Source organism: Urocitellus parryii, chromosome 6, assembly GCF_045843805.1.
Source record: "Urocitellus parryii isolate mUroPar1 chromosome 6, mUroPar1.hap1, whole genome shotgun sequence".
NCBI classification, from domain to species: Eukaryota; Metazoa; Chordata; class Mammalia; order Rodentia; family Sciuridae; genus Urocitellus; species Urocitellus parryii.
The window spans coordinates 137,395,389-137,417,042 of NC_135536.1; the positions used below are offsets into that span (position 1 = coordinate 137,395,389).

General features: G+C 37.7%; 1 protein-coding gene across 1 annotated transcript in view; it reads right to left on the reverse strand.

Annotated features, from left to right (window-relative positions):
* Akap13 (A-kinase anchoring protein 13) overlaps positions 1-18,550 on the reverse strand; it is a 317,423-nt gene extending 298,873 nt beyond the window's left edge. Inside the window, exon 1 of the mRNA XM_077800210.1 lies at positions 18,341-18,550. The gene's annotated coding sequence lies outside the window, so the exon portion shown is untranslated. The remainder of the gene's footprint in view (positions 1-18,340) is intronic.
* Positions 18,551-21,654: the final 3,104 nt, after the last annotated feature.

Sequence of the window (21,654 nt, forward strand, 5' to 3'; positions counted from 1 at the left end):
ACTGAGAGAAAGGAACATTCCATATGTCTCTAGAGTCAAGCAGCACTGGCACACAAAATGATCAATACATGTTTTTGGAATGTCTGAATAAAAAAAGGCACAAGCTGATGTATAGCAGTAATATAACCAAAATTGTAACTCAGGAAGAATAAACTGATAGAACATAAAACAGATGATATCCAAAGAAAAGAAAATCACTTCTGAAGTAATTTTTTTCATTCTTGGTCAGTCCTTCTCCTTAGAAATCTATTATATCAATAATTTCTGATGATGTGTGTAGTAACAACAGGATAGGTTAGGTTATAACAATAAGAAAGTATAAGAGGCTGACCATTGTAAAGTTCACTCCTCACTCAAAGATCAACATGAAGCCAGATGTGGTGGCACACACCAATACACAGCTACTTGGGAGGCTGAAACAGAAGGATCTCAAGTTTAGGGCCAGCCTCAGCCTTAAACTTTAGTGAGACCCTGCCTCAAATTAAAAATAAAAGGGCCTGGTGATGTAGATAATGGTAGAGTGCCACTGGGTTCAAACCCCAGTACCAAAAAAATAATAACAAAGATCAACGTGGTTCTAAGGCAACTCAGTAGGGTTGCTGCCCTTCATGTTCCAATCCATTGTTCCAACCCCTTTATTCATACCATACTTCCAAATCAACTTGTATGTCCTGGTCCCACAAGTAAGAAATGGAGAAAGATTTTTCTACCAGCTGTTAAATGCTTCTATCCAAAACTAACACTTCAGTTCTTCTTACATTTCCTTGAACAGAACAAGTAATATGGCCACACCAACTTAAAAGAGGCTGGGAAATGTGATACCACACACGCATAAGAGTAGGAAATCAGAAGAGCACTAATAATCCAGCATGTTGATTTTATTTTTATAAACCATTATGTTTTAAAGAAAAATATGCTTGTTTTCCTCTCTATTTGACTATTTTAGGGATCAAATCCTGAGCCTCTTATATCAAACCTCAGGCTGGCAAAAGAAGTCAATCCCTAAACTGTCTGTCTTTTTTTTTTTTCTTCTTTTTTTTTTTTTTTTTTAAGAGAGAGGAGAGAGAGAGAGAGGAGAGAGAGAGAGAGATTTTTCAATATTTATTTTCTAGTTCTCGGCAGACACAACATTCTTGTTGGTATGTGGTGCTGAGGATCGAACCCGGGCCGCACGCATGCCAGGCTAGCGCGCTACCGCTTGAGCCACATCCCCAGCCCTTTCTTCTTCTTCTTTTTTCATTCTGGAAGGAGTTGAACCTAGGGGCACTCTAGCACTAAGCTACATTCCCAGCCCTTTTTATTTCTATTTTGAGATAAGAGTCTCACTAACTTGCTGAGACTGGCCTGGAACTTGCAATCCTCCTGCTTCAGCCTCCTGAATCACTGGAATTACAGGCAAGCACCACTATGCCCAGCAAAATGCCCAATTTCTTTGTATTAGGTATCATCATAGTAAATTTGTGCTTGGGACATCTAAGTTTCCAACAAAATTCCTATGTAGCCATATAAGTATCATGACTCTGAGATTAATCTAATTTCTAATTAATTCACTAACTCAAAAGAATTTAACATGTGCAGTGGCACATGCCTATAGCTGTACTCCCAGCAACTTTGGGAGGCTAAGGTAAGAGAATCTAAATTTCCAGGCCAACTTCAGCAATTTAGTGAGAACCAGTTTTAGGATTTATAAAAAATAAATAAAAATAAAAATAAAAATTTAAGTTGGGGGATGTAGCTCAGTAGTAGAGCATCCCTGGATTCAATCCCCAGTACCACGAAAAATAAAAATGAAATTGAGGCAAGGTAAACTAAGTCACATGCCCAAAGTAGTTAGCAACAAACTAAGCTGAGAACGCAAATCTGCTAAATCCTAATCCAGTGTCTGATCACTGACAACCAAGTTTTTTTCCGCTACAGAATGCTCTGTGTCAGAATTTATCCTTCTCATCTCTGTCATCTGGCATCTTTTATCAGTACCCTCACATTACTCTATTATTCACATATTATTTTGTTCTTCATCACTCACTCATTCTTTTATTATTTTGTTCCCTATTAGTATTTTCAGATGTCCTAGAATAAGTGCAGAGAAACATTTAACTCTTAGCACTGATTTACCAAACCTTTCATGCTTAATCCACATCCAGAAGACAGGAAAGAAAGTAACAAGACTCAAAGAATCCTTTGATATGTTAGCAGACAAGGTTCTATTCAATGTCTGACCTGTTATTTGCTATTACTCCATTTTCTTCATGCATTATCTTTTGTCAAGACAATACTGACACAAATTGACTAGCTTCTTTGGTAAACAATTTATAGCTCAAGTTACTAGGAGGAAGAAATACTGAGAAAGCAAGATGGCACAATTCTGAGATTCAAGCTCAAATAACGCAGTTGTAACAGAAAAAAATTAAAGTTAGCCAGACCCCAAAAGATTTCCAACAAAGATGCCCTTTGGGAAGCCTATAAAATTCCCATTAATTCAGGTTGGCAGAGGATGTCCTCAAAATTTCACATAAAAGAGGGTTCCCACAAAAACAAAATAACATCCAGACATTTAGGTAACATGAATAGTTCAAGAATCAGGTATCGGGGCTGGGGATGTGGCTCAAGCGGTCGCGCCATAGCGCGCTCCCCTGGCCTGGGTGCGGCCCGGGTTCGATCCTCAGCACCACATACGAATAAAGATGTCGTCTCTGCCAAAAACTAAAAAAATGTAAATAAAATATTAAAAAAAAGAATCAGGTATCTGTCCTACATAAAACTTAAAAAAAAAAAAAGGCAGTTCCAAAGAGACCACAGAACTCCTCCCACAAGTGAATAACCATATACACATTCCATAACATAATTTTAGAGCCAGCATAGATCAGTTCATCTACTTCTAGTCTTTAATTTGTTTTCCTGGGGTGGGGGCACGGACGCCTACTGGAGATTTAACACAAAAGCACCTTACCACTGAGCTACATCCCCAGCCCTTTTTGTTTTTTATCTTGAAATGGGACTCACTACCTTGCTTAGGGTTGAGTTGCTGAAACTGGCCTTGAACTTGTGATCCTCCTGTCTCAAGCTTCCAAACCATTGGGATTATAGGAGTGCACCACCACGCCCAGCTTCTAGATTTATCCATTACATTATAATTAATCAGCTTGTTCTTTATAACCAGGAATAGGCTAAAGATCAGCCAGATAAAATTCCTAAAATTTTCCAAAAGAACAGACCCTTTGATATACGCCAGTAGGTGACTTATGCACCCAACTTAGAATCTCCTGTGCAACTGGCTCTTACTACCTAAAGTACAAAAAAATCTTGACAAGTGTTATCTGGTTGGAAATCACTGCTGTTATAACTGAGACCAATTAATTCACCCTTGCTCATAAAAAATAAAAGAAGTTTTGCTACACTAAAGTCAAGAGCACAGTTTTAATGTTTAATTTGATTTTCTTGATCATTTAAACTATAATGTCAACACATGAACTGAGACCTGGGGTACAATGTGTGGATTATGTACAGTCATGTTTTCAGAACTAAATGAGATTTAACATTAATTCTATAAATTTTGATATAGAACAGAATGGCCCCAGATGGCCTCTCAGAGCTCCTTTTTAAAAGGGTACCTTACTTCCTATCATCTCTACAAATCTTATCTCAAATACTTCCCTGTCTCACTGATAAAAGTTACTCTGGACCCGCAGGAAGTATCCAAAAGAACTCGATATCAGTCACTCCTTTTATTTGAAAGTTGCCTTCATGTGTCTTTTAATATTGAGAACTGATCTTAGATTAGCTTTTAGTGCTTAGGGCCTCACTGAAGCTATTCTTTAGAAATACAAAGTTCTTTGATTTATTATTGGTTGTCAAAAATCCAGTATTCTAATAGTATTTCTATCATGACACTTAAAACTTTAAAAACTTGCCTTCTACTAATTATGAAAAAATTGTTTAAAAAAAATGGTAAGTAGGCACTCATGTTCTGTCAGTGGGAGTCTAAAGATTGTAAGTTTTCTGTAGTCAACTTGATATTATCAATGAACAGTTGTTGAAATAATTTGCCCTAGCAATTCCATTTCTGTGAGAAAAAGGTAAACAAGTATTCAAAAATACATGTATAAGTTGGTTATGGTTTGAACAAGAGGTCCACCATGAAAAGTTCATGTTAGGCAAAGCAGTAGTTTAGAAGTGAAATGATTATGAGCTGTTCCCTCATCAGTAGATTATAATTCATTTAATTGATTAATAATTTGAATGGACTACCAGATGGTAAATGTAGGCAGGCAGGGCTTGGCTAGAGGAAACAGGTCAGTGGGGGCATGCCCTTACAGATTATATCTTGTCCCTGGCTCCTCTCAGCCGCTCTCTCTTTTTACTTCCCAGGTACCCTGAGCTAAGCAGCTTTTCTCCAGCATACCCTTCCCAACCATCGTGCTCTGCCTTACCTCAGGCCCATAACACTGGTATCGCCTGACCAAGGACTGAATCTCTGAAACCATGAGCCCAAAGTAAATTTGTCTTCCTCTAAGCTGTTCTTATCAGGAATTTTGCTTACAGAGATGAAGGGCTCAATAACACAGTGATTCATCACAGCAAGGTTTAACTTAGCAAAAAGGAAGAGGGGAAAAATTAGGCAAGGGGGGGGAATATAACCTAAATATTCAAATAGGATATTTAGTGAATGAGGATAAATCTAAATTCATATAATGAAACATCATATAGCTATTTAAAAATACATCAGTTACTTGATAGAATATAAAGCTATATTCATGAAATGTTTTGTAATCTGCTTACACTTGAGTATATATGTCACACATGGATTGTATTTATGCACACAGGTATACACACACACACACACATACACACACACACACCCCCTCTACAAATTTTCAAGTTTGGAAAGAAAAACATCAAATTATACCTAAAATAATTTCTTTGAGTAATGTCAACTACTTATATGTGTACTTTTTTGTGTAATGTATAATTTCTGACTTTCTAGAGGGCCTGAATATTACTACTTTAAAAAAAATACGACTTCTTAAAAATTTTTTTTTGTGAAGCATAAGAACTATCTGATGACCCCTAGCATATGAAATTATAAAGTAGAAAGTTAACTATAAAAATAAACCTACTAGCAAAGTCAAAGTTACATAAAGTCCTGCCAAAATCATAACTCACAATGGATGTCTCCTTTGCATAACTATTTCAACTCTTGCTAGAATGAGGCATTGCAGAGAGTCTGGGCTCTAAAATCACAGACTCATGTTCAACACCCAACTCTGCCAACGTTCTGTGTAATCCTGAGCAATTTATATAGTCTGAGCCTCAGTCTCCTCATTCATAAAAATATAATAATAGATAGTACCTCTTAAAAGAGTTGTGAGGATTAAAATATGGTTTGCAGAGCACTTAGTACTAGGCTTGGCATATGAAAAGCAATAATAAATGATGGCAATTATTACTATTATTATTGTTTTTATCATATCTTAATGAAAAAAATTATGAGCACTTTTAAGGGCAGTGACCTCATCTTTATTCAATCCTCAATTCCTGGCATCTAGCAGTGTGCCTGATACACAGCAGGCCTTCAGTATGCTGAATGAAGTACATCCAAAATTAATTAACCTCCCTGAGCCTCAATTCCAGAAGAATCCTAAAACTATCTTGCTTATACAGATCAGAACTGATATACATAAAATACCCAAATCAATAGTATTCTCAATAAATGAACTTTTCCCTGCACATTTCTAAAGGCATCAAGGCTGAAGGAATAAAATAAATAACATTTTTCTTCTGAATTTAGTACTTGGGTCCTGAGGCATCTCACAGAGGACATATTATTTTTATTTGGTTTCAGGAAAGAAGTTTCTCCATTTAAGGACACATATCCTAGAGACCTAACAATTGAAGCAGTAGTCTTTAGACTGCCACAAGCATTTTTGGCCAAACAGCCAAAACAATATTTTACCACAGTGGGTTGGGGAGGTAGGGAGTGTGGTATTTCAGAGAATTCATGAATTTACAATACAATATATACAAACAAAGCCATGAAAAACAGTGTTATCAATTGTTCTTGGGCTTCAAATAAATGCTGTTAAGATGCTGACCTGAATTTAAAAGCATGGGGGGGGGGAATTCAACATTTTTATATACACTGCCCAATGAATTATTAAAAACTACAAAATTTATTAAGGCATTCACTGCCTCAAAAAAAAGTATTTTCTTAACAAAATTCAAAGTAAGTAGGAATGCATTTTAAGAAGAAAAACAAATCCTAGAGGGGGGAAAAAAGGTCACTAAATTCTATGGGGGGAGGTGAAAAAACTGACAAGAAACAAAAAATAATTTTGTATAAATCATAACATTCTTGTGCTGGTATTTAAAGGTCTTCCAAAAGAAAAAAGAAAACAGTCTTAACATAAGGGAGAACTCAAAAATTGCACAGATCAGTAATTTGTGCAGCTTTGTTTAATTTTCCATGTCTAATTTAACAGAAACCTCAGATTTCATATAAAAGTGCTTAATGGAAGGTTTATGGTCCTATTTCTGTAATTATTCTGTTGAAAGGAAAATAGGCTACTCAGCACTCATTTGCTTTGAGTTAAAGTTGTCTCATTGGTATCCTGGAAACATATCATGCCATGTTTTACAGAAACATTTCACAGTTTATAGTATTATACATTAGAATAAAAATAACATTTAAAAATCACCATTAAGGAAATGATAACTTTAAAGATAACTTAGATGAACATAATTAAAATGAAGCAAGGGTGAATTTGATGGTATCAGACAGATTTTATCATAATAAAGCTGACATTTTAAAAATGATGCATGCAAAGAATAGCAAAATCGGGCTAGGGTTGTGGCTCAGCATTAGAGTTCTGGCCTAGCAAGTGCAAGCCCTGCGCTCAATCCTCAGCACCACATATAAATAAATAAAATAAAAGTATTGCATCCAACTACAACTAAAAAATAAATATTTTTTAAAAAAAGAATAGCAAAATCTTGTTAATTCTCTAGAATCTGGGTAATGAGTATAGAGGGATCAATTCTACTGTTCCATTTTGAATGTTTTGAAATTGTAAATATTTTTAAATAAATTAGGCAGACATGCTACACCTATATTTCAGGCCAACCAACTAAAGGCCAATGATAAAGTTGAACAGGTTTACATTGTAAAGTGACAGAATACACTGACCAAACACAAAAGTCAGGCAAATTTTGTACAAATTTTGCCTCCAGACTTGGGTAACGCTGATCAATCTTTCATTTAACATGGTGTCTTCTCTTCCCTGAAAAAGGAATTAATTTAAACTCATAAAATCAAACTAAACCTGATGCTAAGGAAAAAAAATTAAAATGTGTTCATTTATTTACAACAGGACATATTTTAAGTTAAATAATACATATATAGTTTTGACAAAATTTTATTCATCCTTCCATCAATCCAAATATTTCCTGAATAGCAACTATTATGTACCATGCTAAGGACAGAGTGATGACTAAAGCAGAGAAAAATCTGCCTCATGGAGGTTATAATCTAGGAAGAAATTCAGACATGTGGTATTGCCTTACCCAATCTACTCAGTTAATCTGACAAATAAATCCTACTACATTAACTTGTGAGAAAGAAATAAAACAGTGGGCAAAGACAATATAGGATTAAATAAAGAAGTGAGTGAAAACAGTACATCTCAAATCCCTATTTTAAATAGGAAAAACAATCATTTATTCTAGCATGGTATCTTTAAAAATTCATTTCTGTAGCTTAAAATACTGGTATAACCAGATAAGTCTCCAAAAGAAAACTTATGTCTTGTCTAATTTATATACATAATTTATCCTGACCAAAAAAAAAAAAAAAAAAAAAGTTTCAAAAAAGGTCCCCTTTTTCAAAAAGGTAAGGAAATGTTCTCTTCAGACATTCTAGGGTGACTTAAAACATTTAACTAAGCCAATCTCAATTATGCAAAGATTATATACAGTATTATTCAAGGTCCAGCTGTACAACATTCCTTCCACAAAGAAGAACAGAAAGAATGAATAGCTTAAACTTGGGTGTATTTAATGTTAAAAAGAGATTCTCCAGCCACAAGCAACTCATGTTTTAAATTTTCAGATTTTAAGGGCAGAAGGAAAGGAAAAGGAGGAAAGAGACTTTGAAAAAACGCCATCTGATAGAGGAAAAAGTTCAGAGCCATTCTTTTCTAGCCCCATTAAAAGAACAGATTCTCATTCATGATTTTAAAAAATTGTTTTAATTAAATATTCATGCAAAGCTCTAAGAATTTAATTAAACATACATGCAAAGCTCTAAGAATTTTCTTTTTGCCTTCACATACTTAGGTTTCTCTTGCAAGGTCAACTAAAGATTCAAAAACAGGTCCCTGTGAGTATAAGCAACGATGAAAAAGATGTCCTGTCTTAGGAAATCACCCAGATACAACATTTCTCAAATGGTCCTATTTGCTATTTGTTGCACTACATGGGGGGGGGGGACGATGTTTAAAGTATAATATAATAATGTGGTTGACAACAGTAAGAAAAATCAAGTAATTATTCCAAACAATACTCACTGATATGAAAATATCCTCTGCCACATTTCATGTCCAAGAGCTTAAATTTTATATCTTCCTATGGCCACCCCTCTAGCGCTCAAGAAAAAATAAGTCATTAACAAATATAGTTTCACAGAACAAAAGAACCCAAAGCAGAAGAAAAGCAGTGGCCTACTCCAGGTCACACAGCTAGTTATGTGACAGAACCAGAGCAGAACTGAAAACTAGAGTCTCTTTTCAACTATACAATCCTGCAGGAAAATCCATTTTTACTTGGGGTAGCAAAGGAGATGATGGAATCAGGTAACTAATGATGAGGAGGAAAGCAGCAAGGTATCCATTAGTCATTGTCTCCTAACCCAGAATTAAAAAGAAAAAGAATTTCCCTAGCATTTTGCATGCATAACAGCTCTATCCAAGTGCCTGAGGTCAGTTCCAATCACATCCTGCCATTTTAAAAATGCTCATAGGAATGAACTGGGACAATTCACATTTAAGGGACTAAGGAAGAGAAAGTTGCATTACAAGTCTTTGAATCACCCATGCCTTTTCCCAACCATTCCACCCATTGTCTTTTTGTTTTTCAATCCACATAATTCTACTCCCTCACATTAAGAAGATATACAGCCAAAAACATGCTTGATATGAACTAAGCTGGGCCAAAAACTAAAGGTCTATTTAACACCTGCATTTTTCTCACTTAAGACTCCCCACCTAACACTTCTGTACTCCCACAATGAACCTAAAAAATCTGGATTTTCAACTTCTAATAAAGGTTAAAAATGACCTAATTAAATATTTGTAAAACATTTTAAAGATGTGAACAAATATGCAAATGTTAATTATTAATTTCCATCCTCAAAGCTCCTGCGCATGAGAGAAAATATAATTCTACTGGCAAGTTTCTGGTTTTCAAGGCAGAAACCTGAAAGCCTAGTAGGTTTTTAAGAATTCTAGGAAAATTTTTAAAGCAGACCATAGTGATTTTCTATTTACAACACGAACAAGCTGGAATTTTAAGCTGGCTACTATGGATTTAATTACATCACTGTGAAAAAAAAATGTGACTTATGGCATAAAACTAGATAGACTATGTATATATAGTCACAAAGTCCTAGAGGAAAGGTGTAGTTTGCCACTGACCAATATATGCCTTTAATCCTCAAAGAGAGAAAGCACATTAGCCAGGCCCCAAGGTTTCCTGTGACCAAATAAACACTAAGAATACTACTTCTCTCACCAGGCATGATGGTGCATGCCTGGGAACTCAGGAGGTTGGGGTAGAAGGTTCACAAGTTCAAGACCAGCCAGAACAACTTAGCAAGATCCCATTTCAAAAATAAAATAAAAAGGGTTCAAAATGTAGCTCAGTGATAAGAATACTTGACTACCATACTCAAGGCCCTGAGTTCAATCCCCAGTACCACAGGGAGAATAAAACAAAAGAACTCTACTTCTGAACTCTTGTTGCCACAATTTTTCCCTAAATAATTCCACAACTGTAAACTCTATTCTGAGTTCAACCTCTTGTTGAGATGCAAAAAAACCATCTCTCTCAGCTTGTCAAAGGTAACAAATTATTTTCATACAAGGTCACAATGGACTTCCTTTCTCTGACTCCAAAAACACACCCACTGTAGACCAACAGAATTCAACTAGCAAGACCAAATCATTCTAAGTGCTTTCAGATGTGATTCATGATATTAAAGAAAATGTCAAATTTACAAAACGCTCCTGACATACCCACCACCTATGAAAAAGAGTACTTTCAATTACACCTGTAATCCCAATGACTAGGGAGGCTGAGGCAGAAGTATCACAAGTGCAAAGCCTGCCTCAGCAACCTAGCCAGGCCATTAAGCAATTTAGTGAGACCCTGTCTCAAACAAACAAACAAAGCTGGGGATGTAGTTGGGTTCAATCTCCAGTACAAAAAAAAAAAAAAAAACCTGATAAAATTCAGATTTAAAACAAAACAAAAACTCCACACTCTGCTCAATTTCTCTGATGTGAACAACATGGTGCCACAACTAGCCTTATAAGGAAAAGTACTGGCTAACAGTATTCCAAGAAGCCAGTATGGATTCATATCAAAACCACCCATACCCTCTTACCTGATTGCCCTCTATGATTAAGGACTCAACTTTTTTAAAAAACACAGTCAATGGTAACAAGTAATGTTAGCACAGCAAACAATTGAAGCCCATCACCCCAGAAACTCACCAACTGAGCAGACCCTCCAAAAATATTAACTTCCTTCATGAAAAATAAGAGTAAAGACAAATACATACACTGCAGGAAATCAGGAAATCAAAAATTACTCTATACCATCTCACTCCTCAAGAGTGACTAAACATTTTGCAATAACCTCTTTCCAGACTCTTTTGTGTATCTACGTATGTGAAGTACACACAAATAATACCCTTGGCATCACATTAAAAATGTCATTATCTATCGACTATTACCAACACCTTTAGAAACAGGAAATGTACAATAGATTTCATAATAATATTTTTATCATGATCAGACAAGTTTTCAGAATGTGAATTCCTACTAACTCTAATACAGTAGGGCTCCCTTATTTGCAGAATCCCAAGAAACCATTAAAATACTAAACCTTATATATACTATTTTTTCCTACACATATATGCATGTAATAAAGTTTAATTTATAAATAAGACATAATAAGAAACTGATAAAGAAACAATAAAATAGAACAATTATAATAATTTCCTATAATAAAATTAAGAGTGTGGTCTTCCTCTCTCTTTTCTTTCTCAAAATATCTTATTCTACTGTACTCTTCCTTCTTGTTGACAGCAGTAACTGAAACCACATACATGGAAACTGCAGATAGGCAGAGATTACCGTATAAAGCTTATAAAACACATGCAAGATCCAATTGTTGAAAACTACAACACTGATGAAAAATCAAAGATGGCCTAAATAAACAGATATTCCATGTTCATGGCTCAATGTCATAAAGAAGTCAATTCTCCCATGATTTATAGATTCAATAATATGTCAACCAAAAATCCCAAACACAGGGCTGGGGAGTATACCTTAATGGTAGAGCACTTACCTAGCATGTGTGAGATCTGGGGTTCCATCCCCACCACCACAAAAGGGGAAAAAAAAAAAATCAAAAAATTCCAGAGGGATTTTTTTAGACATCAACTAGATGATTCTAAAAAGTGTATGGAAAGGCAAAGTAATACGCAGCCAGAAGGAATTCTGAAAAATAAACACAATAGGAGAACTCACAAGACCTGATTTCAAGACTTACCATAGAGCTATAGTATCAGGATATAGCTCAGTGACAGAATGCTTGCCCAGCATACATGAGCCCCTGGGTTCTATCACCAGTACCACTGCCAAAAAGGGAGGGGGTGGGGGGGTACACACAAATAATATTTTTATCATGAGGGACTATAAAACTACAGTAATCAACAATGGTAATGGAGAAATGAAACACAGATCAATAGAACAGAATAGAGAATTCAGAAACAGACCAATAAATATATGGCCAAATTTCAACAAAGGTAATTCAATGAAGAAAGGATAATCTTTTCACCACTCACTGCTAGAAGATCCACATACAAAAAAAAACAAAAAAAAAAAAAACAAAAAAAAATTCATAGCATGAATCACTTAGGGAAATTAACTCAAAGTTGGTCAAACCACCACCAAAGTAGTTTCAAAGTTTATAAAACAAAATGTAAAATTTGAAACTATAAATATACCTCCTTAGAGAAAATACGGGGAAATTTTTGTGCTATAAAGTTAGCAAAGATTTCTGATACTACACCAAAAGAATGCTCCATGAAAAAAAACATTGTACAATTAAGATATTCTGCTCCTTAAATGACATTAAGGCTACAGTTGTAGATCAGTGGTAGAGTACTTGCCTACCATGTATGAGGCACTGGATTCAATCCTCAGCATCATATTCAAATAAATAATATAAAGGTATAAAAAATACAATTAACATTTTAAAAAGGATAAAAAAAAAGCATCATAGGAGAAAATCTGCAAATCATAATATATTGGGGCGGGGGGGGGGGGGGCTAGTTACCGAGATTGAACTCAGGGATACTCAACCACTGAGACACATCCCCAGTCCTATTTTGTATTTTATTTAGAGACAGGATCTCAATGAGTCACTTAGTGCCTCATTGTTGCTAAGGCTGGCTAAGAACTGCAGATGCTTACAGCCTCCGGAGCTGCTGGGATTTTTAATGGCCAATTTTAAATAGAAACATCACCAAAGAATGGCAAATAATCATATGAAAAGATACAATCATTAGTCATTGGGAAAATTTTTTAAAATAAGGCTACATTCTGTATAATTCCATTTATATGGCATTTTTGAAAAGGCAAAAAGACTTGGAGACAGAAAACAAATCAGGAGTTTCCAAGGTCTGGGGGTGAAGAATGGGTTGACTACAACCGGACTCAGAAGAGGGCTGGAGATATAGCTCAGTTGGTAGAGTGCTTGCCTTGCATACAGAAGGCCATGGGTTCAATCCCCAGCACCACACATACATACACACACACACACACAGACTTAGAAGAATTTGGGGGGATGAAGGAACTGACTGTTTTTTTTCTTTTCAAGGAGTGGCTATATGAATGGGTACATTTGTCAAAACTCAGAGAACATTACACATTAAAATGGGTGAATTTTAATAAATGCAATCTATACATGTAAAAAAGAGTGACAAAAGACAAGAGAAACATAAAAATGTACTGAGAGAACTTTGATTTTACCCTGGTTCAAATAAAATTGTTTTAAATCAACTATAAAAGACATTTAGGAGACAAAAAGAAAAAGCTGAATATGCATGAATAATAGTACAGAATTATTATTAAACTTCTTAGATGGAAATAACTGCATTTGGTTATACAGAACAAGGATCAGCAAACTTTTTTCTATAGAAGGCCCCACCATAAATATATTTGTCTTTGAGGATCACAGGGTCTCTGTGTTAACTACTCTAGGATGCCACTGTAGCACCAAAGCAGTCAAAGACAATATGTAAACAAAAGGGCGTGGCTTTCCCAAGAACACCCTATTTACAAAAACATGAAGCAGGCCAGACTTGACAAGACAAAACTGAACTACAATGACAGAAAAGAGAGTACCCTAGTTGTTGTCTATGGTGAGGCAGACAATGGGAAAGAGTTGAAGGGACTGCTGGAAAGCAGCACATCACAAATGACAGAAATGTTCTATATCTTGATAGTGCTTGTTAAGTTATAAGCACGGATACCTTTTCAAAATTCACTAAATTCTGTATACTTAAAACAGGTGCACTGGGCTGGGGTTGTAACTCAGTGGTAGAGCTCTTGCCTAGCACACATAAGGCACTGGGTTCAATCCTCAGCACCACTTATAAATAAATAAAGGTATTGTGTCCATCTACAACGAAAATTATTTTTTTAAATGGGTGACATATCATAAATTTATCATAAATTTATAATGCTTCTATAAACTTGACTTGTTTTTCAAATGTACAGATGTTCCAGATGACAGTTATCAATGATGTAAAAAACATGGCCTTTGGAGCCAGAATTCAAATTTCAGCACCATGGCCTACTACCTATATGGTCACTGCCAAGTCACTTTAGAGTTATTTCCTCATCCTAAAATAGATCAATAATTCCTGCCTCATAGATTTAAGAATTATATAAGAAATAAAGGTAAGATTCCGTATAACATCTGGCACATAAAAGGCACATTCCCCTGACCTACAAAGTTTTTTAAATCCTAAGTATGAAAATGATAGTAAAGATCAGACTAGCTTCTTTTGTAGTCTTCTGAAATATTCTGACATTCTTTGTTCACTGTCTGTTGTGGTTTCACCTGACTTCAAGCACTGGCATCCAATGTCAGTTCCTGAAGTCCACAGTAATTTGGGTCTAAAAGCAAGCACTGTGAACTGAAATTTATTTTAGAAAATATTCCACAACAAATGTTATAAAAGGAAACATAAGAAGACCCAAAAGTGAAAAGAAAAATATCAGTTTCCCAAGCAAAAAGAATGGCAATAAAAATGTTGTACTATTTTAATTACCTTCTTTAAAGAACAAACAATAAAGTTGGATGTTTTCCCTTTTTAGACTAGGATTTCAGTTTTATTGAAAGCAGTAGCTAACCAATGAAATTACACCACCACACAGCATTTGTATAGTGATTTATTTCATGTGTTTCTTACAAGAGTAGTATATAATAAACAGGATAAGGATAATATTAATTTTTCACTTTATAAGCAAGGATACTAAGTCTAAGGCAGATAATGCAGCTTGCTCAAGATCACACAGCAAATAATGGTAAACTCTGGATGTGAAGTCAGATCCTGTGATTCCATATCACATGCTTTTACTAGAGATCACCATCAGAGATCAGAAAGTACAAATTCAAAAACATTAATTTCCATAAAAGAGCCTACCTAGTGACATAAACAGTAAACACCTCACACCTATTCCTTCTCTCCCACCTCAATATCCACATCATATAAACACATTAATATTCATCTTCCCCAGATACTGAACACAGCCCTGAAGAGGTGAAAAAAAGAAAAGTACCCCACTGCCCAACACAAGTATTCATACAAATGACAGTATTTCAGGAACAGATCTGCTAGTCCACCCTCCCAACAAAGACTGATAAAAATAGGTGATCTATTCATCTTCTACTTATTCTGTATCATTCAACCCAAAAGTGAAGTGAAAGGCTATAAATCTGAGGACATGCTCACAAAACAAACTTTCTACCAACTGCTTCCTCCAGTCTCCCCAAAGACAGCCTGACAGGGGAAGCAGTGCTTTCAAATGGATACCTGCCCTCATTAGTAATAACTATAGTAAATCAAACCTACTTGAGTGCACTAAACATTAACCTTGAAGGAGCAAGCACAGCTGGGTGCAGGGGCAGCACATCTGTAATCCCAGCTACTCAGGAGGCTGAGACAGGAGGATCACCAAGGTTGAGGCCAGCCTGGGCAACTTAGCAAGATTCTGTCTCAAAATTCAAAATTAAAAGGGTTGGGGATATAGAGTGCCCCTGAGTTCAATCCCCAATATAAAAAAAAAAAAGAGTATAAATAAGACTGAAGTCTCAGGATTTCTTCTTTATCAAAGAAACAGCTGAACTACCATACACAGAAGCATCACTTTTAAGAATGCTTTTGTAAGTTATGTAAAAAATGCATCAAAATTAACATTATGGCTACCAGGAGACAGCTACCTAACACAGTTTCACTTATTCCTAAGAACACCGTAAGCATGCTACTACACCTTTTAGAACAGGAAACTGAAGCTGAGAGGAAAAGTAAGGTGCTCAAGGACAAAACTATTCAAAGGAAATGTGAGGATTTGAACTCAAATATATCTACCTCCAAAGTGTGTGTACTTCCTTCTAAATTGTGCTATCTCCCAATTTCACAACTGAGGAACATTCGGAGTTGTGAATGGATTAGTACAGCAGTTTTAACATTTTAACCTTTCACCAACTGGAGGGGAGGATTTCTAAATTGCAATTTTTTTTTTTTTTTTGAAATCCATAGTGCATGATCTGAAGCCCAATTCAAGAAGAAATCAACAGATGAAAAGGAGGGTGAGAAATCCTTTTTAAATAAAACTAAATTTCATCACAGATGTACAAGTAAACTTTCATTTTGGACAAGTCCTCAGAGTCAATGGCTATCTCCTCTGATCACTACCACTGGCTAGTAAAAAGCATTTCACCCAATTCAAACACATGCTGTATGCCTGCATTGTGTATAACACTTTTTTGGGCAAAGAGGATACAAAGCTAAGTAAGGCCCATTACAGTCTTCAAGGAGTTAAAAGACCAGAGGATTCCATTTATACTACCAGTACAGTTACTGTTCACTCCAGCAAATAAATGAACTGTGAGAAATTCTATAACGCAAGTATGTACAACACGCTATCACAGCCTAGAGAAGGAAAGCAACTGGTATACTTGTCACACTACATTTTAAGTAGTATTTGTTTACATTATGTCCCTCCCTGACAACTCCTTCCAACCTCTGTCACCCTCCCTCCCTTCCACCCCACAATCACACTCTCTCTCTCTCTCTCTCATCACACTCTCTCTCTCTCTCTCTCTCTCACACACACACACAAAAAAAAAAAAAAAACAGAAACAGGAAAGGAAGCCCAAGACAAACACTGTGATTCCTCCATCCCTATGCCTTAAGAAATGTTTTCCTTTAGCTTCATCAGGTGAAGAAAGTTGGTTTTCAAGCACAAGGAGGCCAACCAAATCAGAAACACCCAAAATCACTTCTCCAGATTACTCACTAGCATGAGAAATCAAAACAAAGCATTACACTCAGTATTTCCCAAATTTCTTTAATTTAGCAAATGGCAAAGGGATACAACTGAAATTATCGTTAAATGATACTTTGGTAAATTTGTTCCACTATGAATGACAGACATGTAAGCTAGTTCCATCTGGGGAATTTAAACAGAATTATTCTCATATCCTAAGCCCAGCAAACCGAATGCAGTGGAATGGTACAACCAAAGCTTAACAAGGCTTGTAATTAATGCAGTCCACAAATCCCCAAGAGACCATTACAGAGGGCAAGAACAGTAACACTGATTTATCTCAAATGATCATAACTCCTTCACAAATTTGCAAATAATGACCTTTCAAGCACTGCAGCGTTTGACCTGATCTGGACAGTCCAAAGGCTTATAAAAACTGAATAAACTGCTTCTTCTGAAAATAAAACGGAGTGGGGGTAGTAACCAAAGAAGGTCCAATGTTAAGCACTTCATATTTGCCTGAGGCAATAAACTCTCAAAATAACTTCATTACTGAGTACAAGAGCAAAGAATGAACACCAAAATATTGCTCAATCCAACTTTGATTGTGCATTTCTGAGTACACAGTAGGATCTAGAAACAATATGTCGGAACTATTCTGTTAATTATTTTTTTAAAAAAACGTGTCTACTCTTTCTTAATGGAAAAAAAAATTCTCCATGAGTTTTTAAAACTCCTTACATACTGGTTGGCTTAGCAAACAAACAAAAAAAAATTTTAAGTGTCCCTGGGCCATATTTACAAAGAAAAAAAAAAAACTGTTTCTTTTGGTCTCAAAGTGTAGCTGCACTTGAGCTGTGTGGCAAGGCGAGCCGAATGCACGGTTCCCGGAGCGCGTGTGGAACGCACCGGTCCCCCCTGGCCTCTGATGTCCGGAGAAGACGCACGGGTCAGTAGGGCCGCGCCCCCGGAGAAGGCGCAGAAAAGCCCCCCGAGGCGGGCGCGGCCCGAAGTGTTTACAGTCCGCACCGGCCCGGGGGAGCCGCTCCCTAGCGCTCGCAGCACTTGTTCCCGGCAGCGCACTCCACCCGACAGGCGAGACCCAAGGAGCGGTTGCCCGCCCGGGAGGAGAAGGACGGCCCCCGTGGCGCGGAGCCCTGGGCGAGGGTCCAAAGCCTCGCAGGGGGCGCAGGCGCCACCGGAGCAACCGCGGCCGGGAGAGGTGCCGCGCCCCCCACCCAGGCGCCGCGGCAGCCCAGAGGAGAACAGCGGGAGCCTGAGGCGCGCCTCAGCCCCAGCACAGACAATACCGGAGGAGGGGTTCACAGAGCGGGGCCGCGGAAGTGCCCGCCGCCCATTCATCCCCCGCCCGCGCGCCCCCGGCCCCCGCCCAGAGGAGCTGCCGCCGGGGGAGGGGCCTGCGCTCCGCGCTCCTCGCCCCGACCCCTCCTCAAACCACAAAACTTCCCCCAACTCCATCAACTAAGTTGCCCTCTCACCGTGCGGCTCCCGGGGCTCCCCCGCGGGCCGAGCCGGAGCAGCTCTCCACCTTCGCCACGGAGAAGGACAACAGACGGCCGCTCTGCGGCGACGGCTACTAGGCGAGGAGCCGACACGGCGGTTTCGACCGAGCCCAGGCGCTTCACCACGGCCGCTCCGGCTCCGCGCTGGCCCAGCACACAACCAGCTGCCCACGCATGCGCCGCAAGCCACCGGGCTTTGGGCGGGGCACTAGAGGAGGGCCGTAAAACCCAGGAGCCCTCCTGTGAGTAAGCGCGGAAACCAGGGCCAAGAGCTGGGATTGCATGGTAGAGCTGCCCATCAAACTCCGTGAGGCCAATAGAAGTCTTTCTGGGCAGTGTGCTCTGGTTGCTAAGGGAGGCTGAGGTTGACCGCCGCCGCTGCTCCGAAGCAAAGTGATCAAAGTCGGGTAGCCAGCAGCTGCCGCTGGTTGAAATGCCCACCCACCTTCTCTCCACCCCATCTCCGGAAACCGCCCTTCCACAGTGTGCTTGGCGCTTACTTGAGCTGTAGCACTTACCACACACGCTCAAATGATTTTTTCTTCTATTCTCCCCCCTAACTCCAATGAGCAAGTGGGGTCTTCCAGTTGTCCTATGTAAGAGACTCATGCTAGGTACTCAACAAGTGTTACTTGGATAGATGGCGCGATGGAGAGATCAGGACTGTCACTAGGCATTGTGAAATTTTGGCTACTCGATCACCACAAAATTTTAGGCTTACAAAGGCAAAGGACCTCAGAAATCATCTGGTGGCTTCTGAGAAGCAAAATATTCTCCAAGTTCCAATGGTGGTCCAGGATATTATATTGGAATACGAAGAAATTTTTTCACTCTGTGTGTGTTTTAATAAGTATTGCAGAGGTGGGTGGGAATGACTCTCATGTCAAACCACTGTTTCCCCTTTGTCATTTCTTAAGTCAATAAAAAGTTGTGTTTTTTTTTTAAAAAAAAAAAAACGGAAAAAGGACCCTACCACGGCGCGATGGTGCACTCCTAATAATCCCAGCGACTCCAGAGACTAAGGCAGGAGGATCATAAATTCGAGGTCAACCTCAGCAATTTAGCAAAGCCCTAAGCAACTTAGGGAGACCCTGTCTCAAAAAATAAAATAAAATAAAATATCTGTAGCTCAAAGGTACAGAGCCCCTGGGTTCAATCCCTAGTTTAAAAAAAAAAAAAAGTACTTAAAAATGTTAAGTGAAAAACGGAGACTATATGCAGTTCAAGAACGTGCAAGAACAATTTGTAGAGATTGATGAAAAAACCATGGTTACCTAGGGGAAGAAGGTTATTGGCTGGTAAGGAGCAACAAAGGACCCCTTGGGGTGGTGGTTCTGCATTTTGATCTGAGTGGTAAAAAAAAAAGTATATACATATGAAAAATTCAAAAGCAGCCGTATACTTAAGATTAGTGCACTTTACATATTTTAAACAAGTATTTTTAAGGTCAGCTTTTAAAAATCCTACAGGACATGGAAACATTTTTTGCAAAGATGCAAATGACTGTCATTTGGGAAACCCCGATCCAGATAAGCTCACTATCAGCAACCAAACTTCTGAGAGAATATTATGAAAACCTAATACTTGTATCAGGCACTCCCATTGTTGAAGGGTTCTAAATCTTAGAACTGCTTCTACTATTGAGTTTAAATTTGCTTCTCTGTCAGTAAACCTGATTCTTATATGTTATTTTCTTAGTTCACCTTCACAAAAATGATAAAAACCAAGGCTAACCCTGGTTCTTCATGTAAAAAAGTGTTTCCAAATCACCTTATCATGCTGCTCAACTTCTTCTATATTCACTCAAAACCTTCCTTGATGCCCTTCAATAGATGAATGGATTAAAACAATGTGCCATTTATACACAATGGAATATTACTCAGCACTAAAAAGTAAAAAGATCATGGTATTTTCAGGCAAATGGATGGCATTAGAGCAGATTATGCTAAGTGAAGTTAGCCAATCCCTAAAAAACAAACCGAATGTCTTCTCTGATATAAGGGGGGGGGGTGACTCAAAATGGGATAGGAAGGAAGAGCATGAGAATAAGACTACCACCAAATAGGGAAGAGAGGTGGGAGGGAAAAAGAGGAAGAAGGGGAGTTGCACAGAAGATGGATGGAGAACCTCATTGTTATACAGAATACATATATGCTGTTGTGATGAGAAAAAAAAAAGTATGTCACATTAGATTGGATAGATAGAAAGGATGGGAGAGGAGGGGAGGAGTAGGAGGGATAGGAAGGGCAGCAGAATAGAATAGACATTATGATTGATGTATGTACATTCCATGTATGTATTATATGTCAAAATTCATTCTGCTGTCATGTATGACTAAAAAAAATTTAAAAACCCTCCTTGAAAATATTTAATAGTTGGCACATAGAGAAAAGACTCCTGCATTCTAGTCCTGACCCTGCCACAAAAGAGTTCACCATGAGCAGGTTGCTCTTCCATGAAGAACCTCGCAAGGGGGCTCACCCAGAAAGTCATTGGGACCTTAATGTTAGCTGAGGCAGCAGTAAATATTACCATGTCATTTTTCTAGTGACGGTCTGAAAATTCCATTCCCTACTCCCCACTCTTAGTGGGATATTTACACCTTTCTCAGGGGCTGCAGAAAGGATTGAAAGTTGAGCACTTTCCAAATTTACTGTACTATGAAATACCTGGAATTTAGTTAAAAGTAGATTCAGACTCAGTAGGTCTAAGGTTGTGGGATTCTCTATTTCTAAAAAGTTCCCGGCTGGTACTGAAACTGCTCATTTGGGATCCCATTCTGAGAGACAGAGTCTACTCTAAATTTTTCAGACAGCTGAGCCCTTCTGTCCTCTGAGAAGTCCTAAATAGTTATCTGCATGGCTATCATCCAGATATTCCTCTGAATATTGGCTATCTTTTCTCATTTTTCCATGAAAAGTTATGTATTGATTGCATATAATAGTGGATGATTCACAAGTTTTAGTCCAATATACTATTGGACTATTATTATTATGTACTATTATTCAATTTAGATATATTGCATAGTATATCACATAGAATGTGCCAATAATCTTCTTTTCCTTTTTTTTTTTTGTGTGTGTGTATGTGTGTATCTTTTTGACAGTGCTGGGGATCAAATCCAGGGCCACCCACATGGGAGGTATGAGCTGTAACATTGAGTTACATCCTCAGTCCAGCAATCATTTTTTTTTTATTTTTTTAAAGAGAGAGGGGGGTGAGAGAATCTTTTTTTATTATTTTTTGTAGATGGACACAACACAATGCCTTTATTTTTATGTGGTGCTGAG